We start from the raw sequence: 12,544 nt of genomic DNA on the forward strand, positions 1-12,544 counted from the left end.
AAAGAACTTATTAAAATTATTTAATTTAATTCATTTAATTTAATTATTTAATTTAATTTATTTAATTTAATCCATCCTAGCTCATCCATTTTAAGGCAACGGATTTATCTACAATCTACAATCTACATCTACATCTACATCTGCAATCTCTACGAATCCGTTACCTTAAAGTTAAATAAAAGTTTTTTTCACTCACCGGCACTGATGCGCAACAGCGGAGTTGTTATTATCGAAGCTAGTTGTCTGTAACATACAAATATAAAATTCATTTATAATAATGCTCACAAAATGCAATTAATATTTTAAAAAATTTTTATCGCGCGAAATTTTATATCCGATGTGCAAAATAATAAGCAGATAAACACGCATGGAAAAATTTTATAAATTTTTGAAACTGTTTTTTAAATAGAAAATTTTATATGACTTTTACAAAAATCTTTCTTTTTAATTCATTTAAATAATAAGATCGAATTATTGTTCGTTTATAACAAGTTAACGATTTATAACAATTAATATATAAATAATAATATTCACCATCAGGTTGTTCCGCCGGTGCAGGATGCCTCTCCTAGGCCTGCTCCTCCTCTCAGATCATCAGGGTTGTTGCATCAATCTATAACATACAAAAGAAGATTCCAATGTAGCAGCGTTCAAAATAATTAATATTTCAAAAATTATTGTATACATTGAATTTTATATTCGATGCATATAATAATAGCAGATTAATAAAATAATTCTATAAATTTTAAAAAACATTACTAATAATTCTCTTATAACTTTATAAAAGCTTACACCTTTACAAGATTATAGCTTTAATTTAAAAATCTTTTTCTTTAATTCTCTCTTATTTAAATATAAATAAAAACATCAAATTAATTGTTGCGATTAACTGTTTAATTTAAATTATAATAAATATATTTAATATTTAATATATAATTACAAATAAATAAATTGCTTACCAGAAGGTTGCTCTGCCGGAACCTGAAGCCTCTCCTAGGCCTCCCCCTCCTCTCAGTCTCAGGCGCGCGATACTTAACGGCACTCCCGCACTCACGAGCGATATTTTTATATCGCTATTTTCGCTTTTTTACGCGCGATACTAAACGGTTCCCGCACTATTTCGGTACGATAAAAAATTTTCTATTTGGTCGCGCGATGTACATACTTAATATGTATATACTTTGAACGGCACTCCCGATTTCGGTACGAACGAAAATCCCATTTCACTTATGAGAATCAGCTTCGAGCCAACAGGTCAGGAATGCAACGATACAACGAGCAAGGATTAAGCCCAAACCGGAAAGAAGACGAAACGATTGACGGAAATAGAGGAAAATGAAGTTCACCAACTCTTTTTCGCGCATAATTATCCTATCTCGTACCGAACCTGGACCCGCTAAGCACGATTTCAGGTGCTTCGCCCGGAACACGAAGTTTCCCGCAATGCAGGATATGGCTACACCAGGCTGGTAGACGGCAAAAGAAGAGGATACCCACATTTTTTAAATGCTAACATTCAGCAATTTAGAAAATGGGGAGGCAACCCCTTTTACCGAGCGAAAATCGTGCCTAGGGGAATCCACTCGACTCCTCGACAGGGTTAACACACGCAGTGCGTGTGGCTGTAGACGAGCAAAGAGAAGGGACCCATTGACGACCATTCCGAGCAATCGATCGAGTTCTAACTAATTCGGGCCGAATCACTTGACGAAGCACGAAGCAAGAGTGTACGTTGCATAGCAACGTGTGCAAACTCGAAACATCCCAGTTAGTTGGCATCAGAAGTAGAGACTCGTGACAATAAATGAAATTGGGATTTTATATGAAAAGTCCAAAAGTTCCGCGAAAACGCGACGACGCGAGAATACTACAACGCGAAAACGCGGTAACGAAGCGCTTGCCGTCCGCGGCACGTTTACGGCACCGACGACGCGAAAGGGTACTTAGCTTCCCATTCAGGCACCTTAAGATTTATCATAAATAGAAAAATTTAAGATAAACCTCAAGGCACCATCCAAGTACTAAGCCCTCCCACCGCGACAAGGTGTACCCCATGGGAGAGTTATATTATATATAATTTTATATATAATATAATAAATAATTTGAAATTTATTTTGTAATATAGTACATAAATTTAAATTTGTAAATATAAACGATAAATAAAAATATAAAGGATAAGAGAACATCTATTATACAAAGCAATGTTCAAAATAATTGATTTTAAACCTAATTATTGCGCGCAATTAATTTTTACATTTTTACTTTTAAATAGATATATTTTAATATTATAAACTGCGTAATTACAAAATAATTTATATTTCTTAGATATAAACTTTTAAAAATATGATAAATAAAAAAATTTCTATTTTTTTATATATATGAAATATTTAAATAAATATATTAATTTGAAATGTTTTACAAAACATAAAAGTATCTGAAAATATTAATTAATAAAAAATTTTATAAATGTTTTAATTATTTTAAAATAAAATGGAATATTTTTTATAAGTATATGTATTATATATGTTACAATTTAAAATCACTATTAAATCACAATCAAAGAAATAAAACGAAACGAGAAATATGTATATTTTGAATATATATATTATTGATAAATAATTTATATATTGTTGCGTCCGCGGAACGCGGTATATATCGAACGCGCGCGACACAATCGGCATACGCTGACGCTCGTGCACTCGTAAATAATAACGCGATTTAAGGTGCACAAGAATTTTAATAAATCGCGAGTAACATACAAGAATTCAAAATAATCGTAAAACGGATCACAAATAGACGCGCGTCCGCACAACTTGACAGCTGGGCTTTAGACTCTCTGACAGTTGTTTATAACAATATCTTGACAACGCGCGCGAAAACGATCTTCTTCGAAAGAATTCAACGGGTGACGAATACATTCAGCGGGACGGGACGCGGGGACGCAACAATATAATAAATAATGAATGTGATAAATAATTTATATTAATGACTTACATCATATCTTATTGATCCATCCACTTCCAAAACCTCCTTTTTTCTTTTGCTTTCTTCGCTCTTTTCTCATGGCACTTTAATCCTCGTTGCACTTACACTTATTCACGAAAAGTTCCTCGTTGCACTTGCAATTGTGTTTAGAGAAAGAATTTGATAATATATGAAACGTCTCACATCACTACTTCACTGCTCAAGAGCCACTGAGCGAATGATCGTAAGTCAAGAACATTATCGCGGTACTGTTTATATCGCCAGGGTCGACTATGTAAAGAAAGAATTTGATAATATATGAAACGTCACTACTTTATTGCTCAAGGTTACTGTGCGAATGATAATAAAGCCGTGTAACGTATTAACAATAGCGCGATACTGTTTATCAAGGTCGAACACGGTGTTATTGATAATTCTCTCGTTGCCGAAATATTTTCTGTAATATAAAATATTCGCGCGCGGAATATTAAATTATAGAAGTATTTTAATTTATTGATTTAAATTGATTATTTTTTAACAATTTATCACGGAGTCTTTCGTTATGCTATTTATTTGCATCTATAATTCGATTGTTTTACTTTGTATTCTCTCATAATCCAAATTATTTTTAGATTTTCAAGTAGAACGATAAAGTAACACGGATGAAATATATTTGTGACTCTAGGTATTGAAATAATAATTATTGTCCGTAAAGGTCGCAACGATCGAAGCAATTATTTAACATTTTGGATTCCTATCATTTAATCGATTCTCGATTAAATTGTACATTGTTTAATTAACAAGGATTGTTAAAATTTAAGGTATTGGTCGAAATATAATTAATTCTAATATTGTTAATGAAATATAATGAGCATCAATGATCGAAAGTTCATAACATAATTAAGTCTCTTATCCCCTTTTATGTATATTTTGATTCAATTTTTAATCACGGTAATGAATGATTGCGATTCGATAAAGATTTATAGTTGCGATACAGTTTCATGTCGTGAATTAATTTTTAATTAATTAATTTATATTAATATTTAATGCAAATTATGTTTCGATGCTAATCGTAATCGTGTTTAGTAAAAAAATTACAATACAATACGAAACGTTTCTCACCACTACCTTATTACTCGAGAGTCACCGTGCGAATGATGACAAAGCCAAAACATAGCGCGCTACTGTTTATATTTTATATTGCCAAAGTCGAACACCGTGTTATCGTATAATTCGTTGCCAAAATATTTTATATATTATAAAATGTACATTAACGCGGAATATTAAATTAATGAAGTATTTTAATTTATTGATTAAAATTGATTATTTATTAAACAATTTATCCTTTCATTATGCTAATTATTTGCATCTATAATTCCATTGATTTACTTCGTGTTCTCTCACAATCCAAATTACATTTAGATTGTCAAGTAGAATAATAAAGTAACACGGATGAAATATATTTGTGACTCTAAGTATTAAAACAATAATTATTGTCCGTAAAGATTGCAAACATCGATGTGATTATTTAATATGTTGGATTCCTATCACATTAAATCGATTCTCGATCAAATTGTATATTGTTTAATTAACCAGGATTGAGAAAATTTAAAGCATTGGTCGAAATATATTTAATTCTAATATTGTTAAAGAAATATTATAAGCATATAATAAGCATCTTTGATCAAAAGATCATAATATATTTAATTCTCTTTTTCCCTTTCATGTATCCCCTGTTTCAATTTTTATTCGCAGCAATGAATGATTACGATTCGATAAATATTTATCGTTGCAATACAGTCGTTTCATGTCGTTTATTAAAAGTTAATTAATTTTTAATTATTAATATTTATAGCAAATTATGTTTCGATACTAATCGTAATCGTGTTTAGTACAAAAATTACAATACAATACGAAGCGTTTCTCATCACTACTTTATTACTCGAGAGTCACCGTGCGAATGATGACAAAGCCGTAATGTAGCGCGCTACTGTTTATATTTTATATTGTCAAAGTCGAACACCGTGTTAATGATAATTCGTTGCCGAAATATTTTATACATTATAAAATATACTTTAACGCTAAATATTAAATAACAGAAGTATTTTAATTTATAGATTAATTAATCGAATATTTATTAAACAATTAATTAACATACGTAGCATTTTGCATCACTACTTTACTGCTCGAGTGTCACCGAGAATAAATGATAGCAAAACCATTACATTCAAACAATAGCAACCTATTATTTACGTCGCCAAAATCGAACATAATATTATTGATAAGTCGTTGCCAAAATATTTTATATATTATAAAATATGCACTAACGCGGAATATTAAATTATAGAAGTGTTTTAATTTATTGATTAAATTGATTATTTATTAAGTCTTCATCACGGAGCCTTTATGCTAATTATTTAGGTATATAATTCAATTGTTTTATCGCGCGTTCTTTGATAATCCAAATATATTTTGATTATCAAAGGAACACGCGTGAAATACGTTTTATTTTAAGTATCATTGAAAAAATAATTATTGTCCGTAAAGCTCGCAACGAAATGATTATTTATTATCTTAGATTTCTATCACTTTGATTTTTCTACTTGACAATCTCAATATAATTTGGATTGTGAGAGAACACGAAGTAAAACAATCGAATTATAGATGGAAATAATTAGCATAACGAAAGACTTCATGAGTGATGAATAGTTTAATAAATGATCAATTAATCTTAATCAATAAATTAAAATACTTCTATAATTTAATATTCCTCGCGCAAATATTTTATATTACAGAAAATATTTCGGCAACGAGAGAATTATCAATAACACGGTGTTCGACTTTGGCAATATAAAATATAAACAGTAGCGCGCTACATTACGGCTTTGTCATCATTCGCACGGTGACTCTCGAGTAATAAAGTAGTGATGAGAAACGCTTCGTATTGTATTGTAATTTTTGTACTAAACACGATTACGATTAGTATCGAAACATAATTTGCTATAAATATTAATAATTAAAAATTAATTAACTTTTAATAAACGACATGAAACGACTGTATTGCAACGATAAATATTTATCGAATCGTAATCATTCATTGCTGCGAATAAAAATTGAAACAGGGGATACATGAAAGGGAAAAAGAGAATTAAATATATTATGATCTTTTGATCAAAGATGCTTATTATATGCTTATAATATTTCTTTAACAATATTAGAATTAAATATATTTCGACCAATGCTTTAAATTTTCTCAATCCTGGTTAATTAAACAATATACAATTTGATCGAGAATCGATTTAATGTGATAGGAATCCAACATATTAAATAATCACATCGATGTTTGCAATCTTTACGGACAATAATTATTGTTTTAATACTTAGAGTCACAAATATATTTCATCCGTGTTACTTTATTATTCTACTTGACAATCTAAATGTAATTTGGATTGTGAGAGAACACGAAGTAAATCAATGGAATTATAGATGCAAATAATTAGCATAATGAAAGGATAAATTGTTTAATAAATAATCAATTTTAATCAATAAATTAAAATACTTCATTAATTTAATATTCCGCGTTAATGTACATTTTATAATATATAAAATATTTTGGCAACGAATTATACGATAACACGGTGTTCGACTTTGGCAATATAAAATATAAACAGTAGCGCGCTATGTTTTGGCTTTGTCATCATTCGCACGGTGACTCTCGAGTAATAAGGTAGTGGTGAGAAACGTTTCGTATTGTATTGTAATTTTTTTACTAAACACGATTACGATTAGCATCGAAACATAATTTGCATTAAATATTAATATAAATTAATTAATTAAAAATTAATTCACGACATGAAACTGTATCGCAACTATAAATCTTTATCGAATCGCAATCATTCATTACCGTGATTAAAAATTGAATCAAAATATACATAAAAGGGGATAAGAGACTTAATTATGTTATGAACTTTCGATCATTGATGCTCATTATATTTCATTAACAATATTAGAATTAATTATATTTCGACCAATACCTTAAATTTTAACAATCCTTGTTAATTAAACAATGTACAATTTAATCGAGAATCGATTAAATGATAGGAATCCAAAATGTTAAATAATTGCTTCGATCGTTGCGACCTTTACGGACAATAATTATTATTTCAATACCTAGAGTCACAAATATATTTCATCCGTGTTACTTTATCGTTCTACTTGAAAATCTAAAAATAATTTGGATTATGAGAGAATACAAAGTAAAACAATCGAATTATAGATGCAAATAAATAGCATAACGAAAGACTCCGTGATAAATTGTTAAAAAATAATCAATTTAAATCAATAAATTAAAATACTTCTATAATTTAATATTCCGCGCGCGAATATTTTATATTACAGAAAATATTTCGGCAACGAGAGAATTATCAATAACACCGTGTTCGACCTTGATAAACAGTATCGCGCTATTGTTAATACGTTACACGGCTTTATTATCATTCGCACAGTAACCTTGAGCAATAAAGTAGTGACGTTTCATATATTATCAAATTCTTTCTTTACATAGTCGACCCTGGCGATATAAACAGTACCGCGATAATGTTCTTGACTTACGATCATTCGCTCAGTGGCTCTTGAGCAGTGAAGTAGTGATGTGAGACGTTTCATATATTATCAAATTCTTTCTCTAAACACAATTGCAAGTGCAACGAGGAACTTTTCGTGAATAAGTGTAAGTGCAACGAGGATTAAAGTGCCATGAGAAAAGAGCGAAGAAAGCAAAAGAAAAAAGGAGGTTTTGGAAGTGGATGGATCAATAAGATATGATGTAAGTCATTAATATAAATTATTTATCACATTCATTATTTATTATATTGTTGCGTCCCCGCGTCCCGTCCCGCTGAATGTATTCGTCACCCGTTGAATTCTTTCGAAGAAGATCGTTTTCGCGCGCGTTGTCAAGATATTGTTATAAACAACTGTCAGAGAGTCTAAAGCCCAGCTGTCAAGTTGTGCGGACGCGCGTCTATTTGTGATCCGTTTTACGATTATTTTGAATTCTTGTATGTTACTCGCGATTTATTAAAATTCTTGTGCACCTTAAATCGCGTTATTATTTACGAGTGCACGAGCGTCAGCGTATGCCGATTGTGTCGCGCGCGTTCGATATATACCGCGTTCCGCGGACGCAACAATATATAAATTATTTATCAATAATATATATATTCAAAATATACATATTTCTCGTTTCGTTTTATTTCTTTGATTGTGATTTAATAGTGATTTTAAATTGTAACATATATAATACATATACTTATAAAAAATATTCCATTTTATTTTAAAATAATTAAAACATTTATAAAATTTTTTATTAATTAATATTTTCAGATACTTTTATGTTTTGTAAAACATTTCAAATTAATATATTTATTTAAATATTTCATATATATAAAAAAATAGAAATTTTTTTATTTATCATATTTTTAAAAGTTTATATCTAAGAAATATAAATTATTTTGTAATTACGCAGTTTATAATATTAAAATATATCTATTTAAAAGTAAAAATGTAAAAATTAATTGCGCGCAATAATTAGGTTTAAAATCAATTATTTTGAACATTGCTTTGTATAATAGATGTTCTCTTATCCTTTATATTTTTATTTATCGTTTATATTTACAAATTTAAATTTATGTACTATATTACAAAATAAATTTCAAATTATTTATTATATTATATATAAAATTATATATAATATAACTCTCCCATGGGGTACACCTTGTCGCGGTGGGAGGGCTTAGTACTTGGATGGTGCCTTGAGGTTTATCTTAAATTTTTCTATTTATGATAAATCTTAAGGTGCCTGAATGGGAAGCTAAGTACCCTTTCGCGTCGTCGGTGCCGTAAACGTGCCGCGGACGGCAAGCGCTTCGTTACCGCGTTTTCGCGTTGTAGTATTCTCGCGTCGTCGCGTTTTCGCGGAACTTTTGGACTTTTCATATAAAATCCCAATTTCATTTATTGTCACGAGTCTCTACTTCTGATGCCAACTAACTGGGATGTTTCGAGTTTGCACACGTTGCTATGCAACGTACACTCTTGCTTCGTGCTTCGTCAAGTGATTCGGCCCGAATTAGTTAGAACTCGATCGATTGCTCGGAATGGTCGTCAATGGGTCCCTTCTCTTTGCTCGTCTACAGCCACACGCACTGCGTGTGTTAACCCTGTCGAGGAGTCGAGTGGATTCCCCTAGGCACGATTTTCGCTCGGTAAAAGGGGTTGCCTCCCCATTTTCTAAATTGCTGAATGTTAGCATTTAAAAAATGTGGGTATCCTCTTCTTTTGCCGTCTACCAGCCTGGTGTAGCCATATCCTGCATTGCGGGAAACTTCGTGTTCCGGGCGAAGCACCTGAAATCGTGCTTAGCGGGTCCAGGTTCGGTACGAGATAGGATAATTATGCGCGAAAAAGAGTTGGTGAACTTCATTTTCCTCTATTTCCGTCAATCGTTTCGTCTTCTTTCCGGTTTGGGCTTAATCCTTGCTCGTTGTATCGTTGCATTCCTGACCTGTTGGCTCGAAGCTGATTCTCATAAGTGAAATGGGATTTTCGTTCGTACCGAAATCGGGAGTGCCGTTCAAAGTATATACATATTAAGTATGTACATCGCGCGACCAAATAGAAAATTTTTTATCGTACCGAAATAGTGCGGGAACCGTTTAGTATCGCGCGTAAAAAAGCGAAAATAGCGATATAAAAATATCGCTCGTGAGTGCGGGAGTGCCGTTAAGTATCGCGCGCCTGAGACTGAGAGGAGGGGGAGGCCTAGGAGAGGCTTCAGGTTCCGGCAGAGCAACCTTCTGGTAAGCAATTTATTTATTTGTAATTATATATTAAATATTAAATATATTTATTATAATTTAAATTAAACAGTTAATCGCAACAATTAATTTGATGTTTTTATTTATATTTAAATAAGAGAGAATTAAAGAAAAAGATTTTTAAATTAAAGCTATAATCTTGTAAAGGTGTAAGCTTTTATAAAGTTATAAGAGAATTATTAGTAATGTTTTTTAAAATTTATAGAATTATTTTATTAATCTGCTATTATTATATGCATCGAATATAAAATTCAATGTATACAATAATTTTTGAAATATTAATTATTTTGAACGCTGCTACATTGGAATCTTCTTTTGTATGTTATAGATTGATGCAACAACCCTGATGATCTGAGAGGAGGAGCAGGCCTAGGAGAGGCATCCTGCACCGGCGGAACAACCTGATGGTGAATATTATTATTTATATATTAATTGTTATAAATCGTTAACTTGTTATAAACGAACAATAATTCGATCTTATTATTTAAATGAATTAAAAAGAAAGATTTTTGTAAAAGTCATATAAAATTTTCTATTTAAAAAACAGTTTCAAAAATTTATAAAATTTTTCCATGCGTGTTTATCTGCTTATTATTTTACACATCGGATATAAAATTTCGCGCGATAAAAATTTTTTAAAATATTAATTGCATTTTGTGAGCATTATTATAAATGAATTTTATATTTGTATGTTACAGACAACTAGCTTCGATAATAACAACTCCGCTGTTGCGCATCAGTGCCGGTGAGTGAAAAAAACTTTTATTTAACTTTAAGGTAACGGATTCGTAGAGATTGCAGATGTAGATGTAGATGTAGATTGTAGATTGTAGATAAATCCGTTGCCTTAAAATGGATGAGCTAGGATGGATTAAATTAAATAAATTAAATTAAATAATTAAATTAAATGAATTAAATTAAATAATTTTAATAAGTTCTTTCGAACTTATGTTTTACATCTATTGCGAAAATATATTGAAATATTAATTAAAAAAAGAAGAGATCAAGAAAAGATTTTGTCTAATTTATTAAATAAAGGATACCCATTAACAATTATCAATTTTGTCAATATTTGATGCTAATTTATTCTTATAATACGCACTTATTTTCTGATTGCTCATAGCTCATCCATCGTAGAATTTGTTTATAGATATTGTTTTTAAACTTTACTTTAACTTAATATAAAGCCAAATGATTAATTAATTAAATAATTTGTAATATGATAAATACACACATTAATTTTATATTTTATTATAAAATATAATTTATAGAAATTTGTAGTAATTTGGCTTTATTTCAGTTAAAATAAAGTTATATTCAATATTTAACGAACGATCGTGAAATCGAACGATCGTTACTAAATGAGCGTAAATATTTCACGCTCTTTTGCCCTTTATCCGGCAAAAGAAGGAGTAATTATCTCCTTCTTTGATCTCTGATTAGAGATCGAGAAAGAAAGTGGCCAGGATCAACGAAAGGTAGGTTCAACTGGCCTGAAGAGTACGGTTAGGGCACGCGGTTAGGGCACCTGACTAAAATTTATACATGATTAGGTAAGGTGATGATTAGAGATAGGTTCCTCAAATCTCGAATAATTTTAGTTAATCAGGAAGTAGGGTTGTTAAGGCTATTAAGTAAAATCATAAAAATTCTTCTATTAATATTAGGGTCGTTAGGTCTCTTAAGATCATTAGAATTCTGTAATAGTAGGATTGTTAGAGCTATTAAAATTATTAGAATCCTTTAATAATAGGGTTGTTAGGGCTATTAAGTAAGATTCATTCTTTCTTTTAATATTCCAATAATCCTAGGGGTAAATTAAAATTATTTTCATTTAGTTGAATTTATTTTTAATAACGTTGTAAAAATAAATATAACATGTTTTAAAAGTGAAATTTAAATTATCAAAATTATCTTCAGAAATATTAAAGAAATTGCATAATTATTAACGTTTAAGAAATCTTAACATGTTATATTTTATTTTAAAACTTAAAAATATATGTGTATTAAATCAAATATAATATTAAATCCAAATGTTAATGCTATCAATATCAAATTATTATATCGATGTTATTAAATATTTGAATAAATCGAATATTATTATTTAATATTGATAACATCATAAATTTGTAAATTGTAAATTGTTAATTATAAATAGTTATAATTGTATTTTAATTATAATCTAACATTGATATTTTAATTGTAAAATACAATACAATTATGACTATAATTATATTATATGAAATTGTATTTACGATTGTAAATTCTTATGTAAATTACACGAAAAATTATCGAAAGTATACGTGTAATGATTACATAATAGTAATTAACATAATAGTAATTCATTAAATTAAAGTATTTGTTTCTGAAGTATATATTTTTTGAATATTCATAAAAGAATAACTGTTTGTATTTTCATGTCAAAGAGTCATTAATAAATTCGGAAAATTTTTATATAAAATGTAAAAATTCGATGCTAAATTAATGATTAAATATAAGCATTATAAAATTTGACGGACGTTCGTTACAGAATCGCGAGTCAATTATTATAAATTTAATGATATGCTTTCCGTTAGCTTTATTTATTTATGAATTCGATATCGCGCGGAACTGAATATTCTTAAAATAAATTATTAAATTATGATTGCGAAAATACCGTGTTCTCTCCGCGTTCTCTTCGTGTCATACAAGATTATCATTTT

General features: G+C 29.6%; 2 long non-coding RNA genes across 2 annotated transcripts; one reads left to right on the forward strand and one right to left on the reverse strand.

The window, feature by feature from the left end:
* LOC145972481 (uncharacterized) lies at window positions 1-1,405 on the reverse strand. Its single transcript, XR_014439179.1, has 3 exons — window positions 960-1,405; window positions 535-613; window positions 1-243 (listed from the first exon to the last, which is right to left on the reverse strand). It is a non-coding gene; the product is annotated as an uncharacterized LOC145972481 (long non-coding RNA).
* A 7,878-nt stretch (window positions 1,406-9,283) lies between these two features.
* Window positions 9,284-10,783, forward strand: LOC145972494 (uncharacterized). Its single transcript, XR_014439183.1, has 3 exons — window positions 9,284-9,824; window positions 10,171-10,249; window positions 10,541-10,783. It is a non-coding gene; the product is annotated as an uncharacterized LOC145972494 (long non-coding RNA).
* The last annotated feature ends 1,761 nt before the right edge of the window (window positions 10,784-12,544 follow it).

Source organism: Camponotus vicinus, unplaced genomic scaffold, assembly GCF_025532165.1.
Source record: "Camponotus vicinus isolate PSW18456_S1 unplaced genomic scaffold, iyCamVici1.0 SCAF_5, whole genome shotgun sequence".
Lineage (NCBI taxonomy): Eukaryota > Metazoa > Arthropoda > Insecta > Hymenoptera > Formicidae > Camponotus > Camponotus vicinus.